We start from the raw sequence: 13,161 nt of genomic DNA on the forward strand, positions 1-13,161 counted from the left end.
GGGACATCTGCGGGTGAGAACGTTGACTTTCTACACAACTACAGTAGCTGAGAACCATGTTGTGACTTAAACTCATATTAATGACGAAACTAGCGTTTATTAAAAGTCGTGATTCTATTTTGTTGAACTTTTATATTCATTCACTTTTGTCCTGAAGTTTGTTTGTAAATAAAACAATAGAACTGAGTCTTTCTCGTTCATGCATGTGTTGAATTAAAGTCACTTTCAGTAAAACTCTACTTGTTGTTGAAGCTAAAGCTAATGCTAAGAAGAACACCTGACACTGATGAGGTCAAAGGTCAAATAAACATTGGTCAAGAAAATGTGGTAAAATATTGTAAACGGTCTTTCAAGTGAAGCTTTTATTGATGGAATCTAAGGTTTAACGTTAGAAAAATGATTATTTCAAAGGTTTTATTTTTGTTTACTTTGTTGATAGTTTTGACATTTTTAAAATCCAGCCTTAAATCTGTCAAACAGTGTTTATTTAAACTAAATATTTAATTTGAACACTTGGAACATAAATGTATTTACTTTCCTTTATTAAAGATTAAAACAACATATTCATACAATAGTTTATACAGAATGAGACGTTTATTTATAACTTATTAAACAAAGACACGCATGAAAAAAAAAGATAATATAGAAATAAAATAAATGGATTTATCTAAATTTGCTCCTAAAAATAACAAATCATGTTTTTTATGTTTTATTATTGTATTACAAAACTATTTTATTGTTAAAGAATAGTTTCTGATGTTTATCTCAGCATTAATTTTTATTAATGAATGAACACGAATGAACACATTAAAATGCACTATTTGCTTTTTGTTACGTGTCAATGCCGCTTGAGGGCGCTGTTGTTACTTAAGGTCTCGGAGCTGCATTTAAACGAGAAGCGAACAACAAAGTCAATCGTTTAAAGAAACGCAGACATTGATTTAAATTGAATACAAGATGTTTTATGACTTAATCCCTGCAGAAAAGATACATTTTTGTTCCCTTTAAATCCCGAAAGTGTTGATTTAAGTCTATAATTCCAGCTCAGATCTATTCATAAATACAAAGTATTCCAGAAAAATCTAAGTTTATTTTATATAGGTTTTAAGATTATAATATTGATGATTTAAATCAGTCAAACAAGTGAAGTAATTGTATAACTTTTTTTTACTTTTATTTCTATGTACATGTTTGTATTAATTGTTAATTTGTTTGAAAAAAAACTGTGATAATTAATATGATAAAAGGTTTGGTAACAAAGCTCTTAAAGTTGTGTTCACGGTGTCTTAGAAACATCTACACATGAAAGTTCATGACATGTTTAATCGTTCAAGTGATGATGAAAATAAATTATTTGAATCATGAACTCCGGAGGAAAATGACAAACACTGAATATTTTCCTCCATCATTCTGAACCTTTAATGTATTTCAACTCTTCACAGTAGAATCTGTTGTTGTGTAGTTTCATTGATTGTTCTTCTCTTTAGTCTCCAGCTGGCTCAGCTCGTCCGCCCCCTGCTGGAGTTCACTGGTACTGGGTACGAAGAGAAGAAGTCCAACTGTGGAGAAGATTGTTGAACATATCTGACAAAGATTGAAGCTTCAAGGTCATCATGAGATCCATCCCTTGCTAACACCACCTGTGAGTGTCTTCAGTCGTCCATGAACTCTGGTTTGGTCCTAATGTCTCTTTTCTGAACAGGTGGTGAGACTGAAGAGAAGGTGTGCGAGGACATGATGGAGAAGCAGGTGATGGACTTGAGGAACATCTAGGTGAGGATGAGCTCCTGTGACTGTTGTATTTTTGTGACATCCTATGTTCTGCACCCAGGACCTGCTGCATGGAGAACCTGAGGAGTCTTCATGCTTTTCTTCAACTTCCTGGGCGACAGGAAGTGGTTGGATGAACACTTGCTCTTCATCCAACCACTTCCTGTTGGGGAGGAGGGGCCATAGTGGGGTCCGCAGAGGGGGGAGGAGAGACCAATTTTTGATACCATAGTTTTAGAGATTTTCCATATGCAAAATAAAAGTATAACCCCCTCCTTTTGCTCTCTTGATGTTTCGGGGGAGGACACGGCCCTACTACCCCGGATTCGCGCCCGGTCTGGTTTGCTCCAGCTCCCTGAGTGAAGGGTGGGATTCGAACCCTGAGCTTGTGAGGCTCAGAGAACCGCCAGTCGGTTGATCTCACCACTACACTAGATCACCTTCACAGCTAATATTTTGGTTTTGTTCTATTTGACCTTCACTCTCGGTCAAAATCTCAAAACTAAGGTAGCAGCTGGGGCTTGAACCCATGACCTGTGGTTGTTCACGCAGAGAGTCCAACCACTGGACTAGATCACCTTCACAGCGATTATTTTGGTTTTGTTCTATTTGACCTTCACTCGCAGTCAAAATCTCAAAACTAAGGTAGCAGCTGGGGCTTGAACCCATGACCTCTGGTTATTCATGCAGAGAGTCTGACCACTGGACTAGATCACCTTCACAGCTATTATTTTGGTTTTGTTCTATTTGACCTTCACTCTCGGTCAAAATCTCAAAACTATGGTAGCAGCTGGGGCTTGAACCCATGACCTGTGGTTGTTGGTGCAGAGAGTCCGACCACTAGACTAGATCACCTTCACAGCAAATGTTTTGGTTTTGTTTTATTTAACCTTCACTCTTTGTCAAAATCTCAATAATAGAATTACAGGTAGGCCTTGAACCTAAGACCTTTGGTTGTCTATGCAGGGAGTCTGACCACTACACTAGATCACCTTCACAGTAAATCTTATGTTTTTGTTTTATTTGACCTTCACTCTTAGTCAAAATCTCAATAATAGAATTACAGGTAGGCCTTGAACCTAAGACCTTTGGTTGTCTATGCAGGGAGTCTGACCACTACACTAGATCACCAGTCGTAAAAAAGAGATCTATATAGTACCATTTATTTATTTATTTTTTACATTTTGGGTGGTGGTGTGCCTCATGATTTTTTTCTATGAAAAAGTGTACCTTGTCTTGAAAAAGGTTGAAAAACACTGCACTAGATCACCTTCACACTGATTTTTTTTCGTTTTGTTTAATTTGACCTTTACTCTAAGCCAAAATCTCAAGACTAAATACAGAGTTGGGTATTGAACCCAAGTCCTCTGGATGTCAATGCATAGAGTCTGACCACTACACTAGATTACATTCACACTGATTAATTTTTCGTTTCGTTTTATTTGACCTTCACTCTCAGTCAAAATCTCAAGACTAAAAAAAACAATCAGGCCTTGAACTCAATACCTTTGGTTGTCTATCTAGAGTCTGCTACCACTACACTAGATCACCTTCAAAGCAGTTATTTTGGTTTTGTTTTATTTGACCTTCACTCTAATTCAAAATCTCAAGACTTAAGACATAGTTGGGCATTGAACCCAAGACCTCTGGATGTCAATGCAGAGAGTCTGACCACTACACTAGATCACCTTGACACAGTTTTTTTGTTTTGTTTTATTTGACCTTCACTCAAGGCCAAAATCTCGACTAAAACATAGTTGGCATAGAACCCAAGACCTCTGGATGTGAATGCAGAGAGTCTCACAACTACACTAGATCACAATGATTTGTTTTCGTTTTGTTTTATTTGACCTTCACTCTCAGTCAAAATCTCAAGACAGGCATTGAACCAAAGACCTCTGAATGTTGATACAGAAAGTTTGACTGCTGTACTAGATCACCTTCAAAATAAATTTTTATTATTTTTTTTTTATTTGACCTTCATTCTAAGTGAAAATCTCAAGAAATAGTTGAGCATTGAACCCAAGACCTCTGGATGTCAATACAGAGAGGCTGGCCACTACACTAGATAACCTTCAGATTGCATTTTTCGTTTTGCTTTATTTGACCTTCACTCTCTGTCAAAATCTCAAGACAAGAGTAACAGGTGGGCTGTGAACCCAAGACCTCTGGATGCCCATGCAGCGAGTCTGACCGCTACACCAGATCACCTTCACAGCAAATATTGTGGTTAGGATTTATTTGACCTTCACTCTGATTTAAAAATAGGTCACTGGCAGAGCAGGAGCGTCTGCGAGTGTCCTCAGTGCAGACAGAGCTTCGAACCGAGACCTGTCCTGCAGAAGAACATCCTGTTGGCCGAGCTAGTGGAGGAGCTGAAGATGAAACAAGCAGCTGAGGACCTCTGCTCTGCTGGACCTGAAGATGTGGCCTGTGACTTCTGCACTGGGAGGAAGATGAAAGCCCTCAAGTCCTGTCTGGTGTGTCTGGTCTCCTACTGTCAGGAACGTCTTTAGCCTCATCTAGAATCTCCGGCCTTCAGGAGACACAAGCTGGTCCAGCCGTCCAAGCAGCTGCAGGAGATGATCTGCTCTGAACACAAGGAGGAGGAGAAGATGTTCTGTCGTTCTGATCAGCAGCTCATCTGTCATCTCTGTGCTGTGGACCAACACAAAGATCATGACATCGTCTCGGCCGCAGCAGAGAGGAGGGAGAGAGAGAAAGACGTGGATCAGAGTCAAGGAAGGATCCAGAAGAAGATCCAGAACAGAGAGAAGGAAGTGAAGCTGCTCCAGCAGGAACAGGAGAACATCAGCGTCTCTGCTGATGAAGCAGTGGAGACAAGTCAGGAGACCCTCAACCAGATGATCCAGATCCTCCAGAGAACATACTCTGATGTGGAACAGCAGGTCAGATCTCTGCAGGAGACTGAAGCCGCTCGAGTCCGAGGACTTCAGGAGCAGCTGGAGCAGGAGATTTCTGAGCTGAAGAAGAAAGAAGCTGAGCTGCAGCAGCTGTTACTCACCGACAGTCACATCGTGTTCCTGCAGAACTGGACCTCACTCTCAGAGGTCAGTGAAGACACGACCTCACTCTCAGAGGTCAGTGAAGACACGACCTCCTCCATGACCCTTGAGCAAACTCACCGCCGCTTTGAGGAAGTGACAGTAGACCTTCTGAGAGACACGTGGACCAACATCTCACTGATGATCCATCCAGAGAGAGAGCAGTTCCTCACACACTCACAGGACATCACTCTGGATCCAAACACTGCAGAGTCAAGGTTGATGTTGTCTGAAGGAAACAAGAAAGTGACAAACATAGGAGAACATCAGCCTCGTCCTGATCATCCAGACAGATTCAATATTTGTCCTCAGGTCTTGAGTCAAGAGTCTCTGACTGGACGTTGTTACTGGGAGGTGAAGATAAGAGGATATGGTGAAGTAGCAGTTTCATACAAGAACATCAGCAGATCAGGATATGAAAGTGTATTTGGATTAAATGACAAATCCTGGAGTTTATATTGTTACGACTCTGGTTGTTCATTTTTTCACAACGGCATCGACACTTTCATCTCCAGTGTCAGACCCTCCACAGTGGGGGTCTACCTGGATCACTCTGCAGGTCTTCTGTCCTTCTACAGCGTCTCTGAGACCATGACTCTCCTCCACAGAGTCCAGACCAGGTTCACTGAGCCTCTTCATGCTGGAGTCTATGTTTGGTCCTCGTGTGAGTTTGTGAAGTCCCGTTTAGAAACAAAGTCGTGAGAGCTTAGTGGCTTAAGAAGTTGACTCCTTTTACTTTACACGTTAATGGTGAGTATAAATAAGTTACTTGCATTAATAACTTTATCTTGACACCTGCAGGTTTAGTAACAACAGCGCCCTCCAGCGGCATTGATGCGTAACAACAAGTATTTTATTTTCATGAGTAACTTACTTTACGTAAGCATAAAATTAGACTCAAGTAATATGAGAGGTTTAAAGGGAACAAACTAAGTCGTGATTCTATTTTGTTGAACTTTTGTCCTGAAGTGTGTAAATAAAACAATAGAACTGAGTCTTTCTCGTTCATGTGTCGAATTAAAGTCACTTTCAGTGAAACTGTACTTGTTGTTGAAGCTAATTCTAAGAAGCGCACCTGACACTGATGAGGTCAAAGGTCAGAAGCACATCATCCACACATGCGCAGAAGGTCGACTATTGTAAGGGAGAAGTTTATACATAATTTAAGGTTCAAAGTTAGAAATATGTTTCAAGGGTTTTACTTTTACGTTTTTTCACTTTATCGCCTTTAAAAGGGTTAAACGTCACGTAATAAGTGACATCAGTGCTTTCATTACGTTTATATGAAAGATTCCATGTAAATATAGTTATGAAAGAATTTAGAGGAAATTAAAAATAACTAAATAGTTGTAATTGTAAAAATGTTGTAATTAAAAAATACGTTTGAACGAAAGTCTGCTGATTAAAATCAGACAATATTTTTCAACACTACATTTTTGTCAGTGTAAGTAATTTGTAGACGGTCCCTCATCTGATGAGTCTTTCACGCTATTTTTGCTGTTTACGTTCAACCACGAGGGTGTAGTTCAATAGTTAGTGTAACAATGATCAAAATACAGCTGACTTTGTTATATTTAAAAAATCCTATAAAGAGGTATTCGAGCACAAAGATTGAATCTGTCGATGTCGAGCCAACTTTACTTAAGTATCTTAAGTTATGTTAGGTCCTGGTTCAACATCCAAACATGAGGAGACGCTCGTGGACGACCTTCTAACAAAGTGAAGGATCATAGATGATTATTTAGAACTAATCTTTTCGTTTTCTTCTATTTGACCTTCACTCTCGGTCAAAAATCTCAAGACTAAATTACAGCTCGACTCTGTTTGAGTTCGTTTGGACGCCTTTGACCTTCACTCTTGTAGATCTGAGCTCTTGATCAGTTGAACTTGTGTCTGATAGTAGCTCAGTCAGTTGAGCACTGGGTTAGTAACTGAATGGTTATCGGTTCAATCCCCACACTGTCATGTTGCTCCAGTCACTGGTTCTTTTAAGGAGGGGTCAGATCTCTCTTGAAAGTATGCAATTGTTAAATAGATGCAGACAATTATATTATTCAGAGATAAATGGTCACGACGCCTCGGTCAGTGACCAGGTTAACCTTTTGTTAAATTCTTTTTTATTAGCACAAGCTAAAGTTAACCACACTGGCAAGAGTTATAAGTTATAAAAGTGTCTTTAATGTCTGACTTACATGAAGTTGACCTACTTAAGTATCCTTAAGTTTTATGAAATGGTTTAAAAAAAGTTAATTTTCTAAAGGTAACATGTTTAAAAACATCTTGAACACGGATTATACTTTTATTTTGCAGCTGAACAAGTGTCTTAAAAATGTCTCTACGACCCACAGGAAGTGGTTCAAGTGAGATCAAGTGAGGAAGTGAAAGAAAAGCGTGAAGAATCCTCAGGTTCTTCATGCAGCAGCTTCAGATGCTCCTGTGGTGGAGAACAGAGGATGTCACAAGTCTACAGGTCAAGTCCATGACCTGCTTCTCCATCATGTCCTCGCTCACCTTCTCCTGCTCAGGAAGGAGACATTAGGACCAAACCAGAGTTGATGGACTGAAGACACTCACACAGGTGGTGTTAGCGAGCCATGGATCTCATGACGACCTTGAAGGTTCAATCTCCGTCACATATGTTCCACAATCATCTCAAGAGCTGGACTTCTGCTCTTCGTACCCAGTACCAGTGAACTCCAGCAGGGGGCGGACGAGCTGAGCCAGCAGGAGACTATAGAGAAGAAATCAGTGAAACTACACGTTTACACGACAACAGAATATCAAGTGAAGTTTCTAAGACACAACTTTAAGATGTTTGTTACAAAATCTTTGATCATGTTATCCTAGTTTTGTCCTCGAAAAACAAGATATTTATTTAAACGAGGGAAACAAAAAAACATGGACCAAAAACATCTTGTATTCAACTTAAATGTTTCTCTAGAGTTTGTTGTTCACTTTTCATTTAAATGCTGCTCCGAGGCCTTTAGTAACAACAGCGCCCTCAAACGGCATTGACACGTAACAACAAGGAAGTATTTCAATAGTTTCAACATCTTTTCATTCATTTTAAAAAATATTTTTATAAAAAAACAGGGAAGATTTAGACGACGCCTGTCATCACTAGAATCCGCTTTAATTCACTAAACAGTGAGTTTAATACAAGTTAAATAAAGGTTAAATAAATAAAAATGATTACATACATACATACAGCTGCTACCTTAGTTTTGAGATTTTGACTGAGAGTGAAGGTCAAATAGAACAAAACCAAAAAACAAAGCATGAAGGTGATCTAGTCCAGTGGTCAGACTCTCTCCATGAACAACCAGAGGTCATGGGTTCAAGCCCCAGCTGCTACCTTAGTCTTGAGATTTTTGACTGAGAGTGAAGGTCAAATAGAACAAGACCAAAAAAATGAAGAGTGAAGGTGATCTAGTCTAGTGGTCAGACTCTCTGCATGAACAACCAGAGGTCATGGGTTCAAGCCCCAGCTGCTACCTTACTTTTGAGATTTTGACTGCAAGTGAAGGTCAAATAGAACAAAACCAAAATATTAGCTGTGAAGGTGATCTAGTCTAGTTGTAGCACTCTCCGCATAGACAACCAAAGGTCTTGGGTTCAAGGCCTGGCTGTATTTTTAGTCTTGACATTTTGACTGAGAGTGAAGGTCAAATAAAACAAAACGAAAATATTTGCTGTGAAGGTGATCTAGTGTAGTGGTGAGATCAACCGACTGGCAGTTGTCTGTTTTGATCAGTAAACAAAAAATAAAAGTTGAAAATGTATATATTTGTTCTATCTTATTTTAGAACGGTGCAGCATTTGAATCTTCATGTAGGTTCTCAATCTTATTTGAGGACATGAGCATAATCATTCTTATTGAGCTCATTACCTCCTGTGGTCTGATGGTGTAGTCTCTGCTCAATGCTCGTGGGTCGTGAGTTCAAGTCTCTGTCTGGTACATTTTAACAATCGGATTTGTTCATGTTAGTTGAACAAATATTAGAATCGAAAATTCGCTTGTGTTGCTGAAAACCTCATGTGATTAACATCTGCATCTCAGAGTGGAGGTGCAGGACAGCTACTGGTTCAAATCCTTCATTTCACTCAAATTTTCATCAACTATTGAATTGTTGGGAGTGAAACGTTTGCAGAAAGACATCTATGTGGTGAATTAGGTCACTGAAAAAATCTCTGCAAGTTCCTTACTTCTCTACCAACAGATTTACAAGAGTGAAGGTCAAAGGCGTCCAAACGGAACTAAGCAGAGTCTAGTTGATCCAGCGTAGTTGCTAAATTCTTGGCATGGGCAGCCAGAGGTCTTGGGTTCAAGACCCAGCTGCTACTTTAGTCTAGAGTTTTTGACCAAGAGAGAAGGTCAAATAGAACAAAACCGAAAATCTTAAGTTGGAAGGTGATCTAGTGAAGTGGTCAGACTCTCTTCATTGACATCCGTAGGTCTTGGTTTCAATGTCTCTCTTTAGTCTTATATTTTGACTGAGAGTGAAGGTCAAATATAACAAAACCAAAAAAATGAAGAGTGAAGGTCATCTAGTCTAGCGGTTTGACTCTCTGCGCGAACAACCAGAGGTCATGGGTTCAAAACCCAGCTGCTACCTTAGTTTTGAGATTTTGACTGAGAGTGAAGGTCAAATAAAACAAAACCAAAAAACAGAGTGTGAAGGTGATCTAGTCTAGTGGTCGGACTCTCTGCATGAATAACCAGAGGTCATGGGTTCAAGCCCCAGCTGCTACCTTAGTTTTGAGATTTTGACTGCGAGGGAAGGTCAAATAAAACAAAACCAAAAAACAGAGTGTGAAGGTGATCTAGTCCAGTGGTTAGACTCTCTGCGCGAACAACCAGAGGTCATGGGTTCAAGCCCCAGCTGCTACCTTAGTTTTGAAATTTTGACCGAGAGTGAAGGTCAAATAGAACAAAACCAAAATATTAGCTGTGAAGGTGATCTAGTCCAGTGGTCAGACTCTCTCCATGAACAACCAGAGGTCATGGGTTCAAGCCCCAGCTGCTACCTTAGTTTTGAGATTTTGACTGCGATTGAAGGTCAAATAGAACAAAACCAAAATAATAGCTGTGAAGGTGATCTAGTCTAGTGGTCAGACTCTCTGCGCGAACAACCAGAGGTCATGGGTTCAAGCCCCAGCTGCTACCTTAGTTTTGAGATTTTGACCGAGAGTGAAGGTCAAATAGAACAAAACCAAAATATTAGCTGTGAAGGTGATCTAGTGTAGTGGTGAGATCAACCGACTGGCGGTTCTCTGAGCCTCACAAGCTCAGGGTTCGAATCCCACCCTTCACTCAGGGAGCTGGAGCAAACCAGACCGGGCGCGAATCCGGGGTAGTAGGGCCGTGTCCTCCCCCGAAACATCAAGAGAGCAAAAGGAGGGGGTTATACTTTTATTTTGCATATGGAAAATCTCTAAAACTATGGCATCAAAAATTGGTCTCTCCTCCCCCCCTCTGCGGACCCCACTATGGCCCCTCCTCCCCAACAGGAAGTGGTTGGATGAAGATCAGAACACTTGATCTTCATCCAACCACTTCCTGTCACACAGGAAGTTGAAGAAAAGTGTGAAGACTCCTCAGGTTCTCCATGCAGCAGCTTCAGATGCTCCTTTGGTGGAGAACAGAGGACATCACAACTCTGCAGGTCAAATACAACAGTCACAGAAGCTCATCCTCACCCAGATGTTCCTGAAGTCCATCACCTGCTTCTCCATCATGTCCTCGCACACCTTCTCCTCTTCAGTCTCACCACCTGTTCAGGAAGGAGACATTAGGACCAAACCAGAGTTCATGGATCGACTGAAGACACTCACACAGGTGGTGTTAGCAACGAAGGATCTCATGACGACCTTGAAGGTTCAATCTCCGTCACATATGTTCGACAATCTTCTCAAGAGCTGGACTTCCTGTCTTCGTACCCAGTACCAGTGAACTCCAGCAGGGGGCGGACGAGCTCAGCCAGCTGGAGACTAAAGAGAAGAACAATCAGTGAAACTACAGTTTACACAACAACAACAACAACAACAGAATCTAATAAGTGAAGTCTCAATACATTCAGATGTTTCTAAGACACTAAACACAACTTTAAGATGTTTGTTACCATGTTATCCTAGTTTTGTCCTCAAAAAAACAAGATATTTACTTAAACGAGGGAAACAAAAAAACATGGACCAAAAACATTTTGTGTTCAACTTAAACCAAAGTCTGTTGCTGTCTCAAATCGCATACTAGCATACTAAAAGTTAGTATTTTTAGTGCGTTGGTGCGTCTCAATTCTTAGTATGCGAAATTTAGTGCGCCATGCACACTAAATTGGCGTACTAACACGCCCACAAAACTGAGTATGGTTGGATGCACTAACCACCCTAAACCTCCGCCATCTTGATGTAATTTTAAACGGAAGTTACGTCATATATAAATGCATAAATATTAATATACTTACAGGTGTGTTTTCAGCAGCATTAGAAGGATGACACGTCTTCGGTGCTGATACCAGCTTAAATATCTCACGAATATTTAGATTCTCATATTTTTTCTTTATTTTTTTTTCCAAACTTTCAAAATGTGCTGCCAGCAGGTGGCGATAGGATTCCAACAGTTGGTTGAAACATCGTTAAATAGAAGAAGAAGCTGTCGAGTCATTTCCGGTTAGTGTGTAGCAGCAGAGTTTGATTTAAGACATACTATCTGTGGAGAATTTGCGTACTAGTTAGTACGTACACTAAACTGATGCATACTAACTTCTAGCATACTAAGAGTAGTATGCAATTTGAGACAGAGCACGTGTTTCTAGAGTTTGTTGTTCGCTTTTCATTTAAATACTGCTCCGAGGCCTTTAGTAACAACAGCGCCCTCCAACGGCATTGACACGTAACAACAAGGAAGTATTTCAATAGTTTCAACATCTTTTCATTCATTCATTTTAAAAAATATATTTTGAATCAAATTATTTTGTATTACATAATAATACGACCGATGTATTCTTAATTTTGAAAGTAAAATATAAAAATATTAATAAGATTTATAAGACAATAAATATTCACTATATATTGAAATTAATTTATTGAAGCAAAATAAAAAAAATGGGGAAGATTCAGACGACGCCTGTCATCACTAGAATCTGCTTTAATTCACTAAACAGTGAGTTTAATACAAATTAAATGAAGGTTAAATAAATAAAAATGACTTCATGGCGATCAATGATAAATAACACAGATATATATATATGACACAAGTTTAGTTTAGGTCGTAACAATGTTAAACACTTTACTAACTTTAAATAATGTTTAATGGATCAAATGATCCAAATTTTAGGATCGCGACAGAAAACTAATTCAGTTATTGGATTTGTTTACATCACTTTTATTGTTATAACATATGATCATATCTGAGCATTTATTTTATTCACGTTTATTTGCAAAACTTAATTTAAGATTTAAAAACATTTGAAGGCGATAAAGTGAAGAAACGTAAAAGTAAAACCCTTGAAACATATTTCTAACTTTAAACCTTAAATTATGTATAAACTTCTCCCTTACAATAGTCGACCTTCTGCGCATGTGTGGATGATGTGCTTCTGACCTTTGACCTCATTAGTGTCAGGTGCGCTTCTTAGCATTAGCTTTAGCTTCAACAACAAGTAGAGTTTTACTGAAAGTGACTTTAATTCAACACATGCATGAACGAGAAAGACTCAGTTCTATTGTTTTATTTACAAACAAACTTCAGGACAAAAGTTAATGAATATAAAAGTTCAACAAAATAGAATCACGACTTTTAATAAACGCTAGTTTCGTCATTAATGAGTTTAAGTCACAACATGGTTCTCAGCTGCTGTAGTTGTGTAGAAAGTCAACGTTCTCACCCGCAGATGTCCCAGTAAGCCAGGGTCATGAGCATGTTGGAAGTTTTCATCTTCAATGTTGTTCAAGCTGGAGCATCAGCTAGTTTGGTCACGTGACTGTGACGGCGCAGGTGGACATCCGGGTGTGATTTCTTCTTCTTAGAGCGCCCTCTGGTGGATCTAAGAAAACATAACTCGTCCATTGAGAATCCGCTGAAACTTCAACGTTAATCTTTCAAATAATAAAGACAAGGATGGGAGTTGAACTTGCAACCTCTCACAGGGTTGGCTGGAGTCTATGCTTTAAAAACTTAAACTAAAACGAGGACGAGACTGATGTTCTTCCATGTTTGTCACTTTCTTGTTGATTCTCACACGCACACATGCGCGCGCACGTTCATTGTGAATCCTATGAAACTTCAACGTTTAATTGATCTTTTAAATAATATATTGAAACACTT

General features: G+C 39.4%; 1 long non-coding RNA gene and 1 pseudogene across 1 annotated transcript; both read left to right on the top strand.

The window, feature by feature from the left end:
- The first annotated feature begins 1,314 nt into the window (after positions 1–1,314).
- On the top strand, positions 1,315–1,909 carry LOC148059094 (uncharacterized). The gene is made up of 3 exons (XR_015709457.1): positions 1,315–1,642; positions 1,703–1,773; positions 1,832–1,909. It is a non-coding gene; the product is annotated as an uncharacterized LOC148059094 (long non-coding RNA).
- A 110-nt stretch (positions 1,910–2,019) lies between these two features.
- LOC148059095 (tripartite motif-containing protein 16-like) lies at positions 2,020–5,537 on the top strand (annotated as a pseudogene).
- Positions 5,538–13,161: the final 7,624 nt, after the last annotated feature.

This window comes from Callionymus lyra, chromosome 19, assembly GCF_982586985.1.
Source record: "Callionymus lyra chromosome 19, fCalLyr1.hap1.1, whole genome shotgun sequence".
Classification (NCBI taxonomy): domain Eukaryota; kingdom Metazoa; phylum Chordata; class Actinopteri; order Syngnathiformes; family Callionymidae; genus Callionymus; species Callionymus lyra.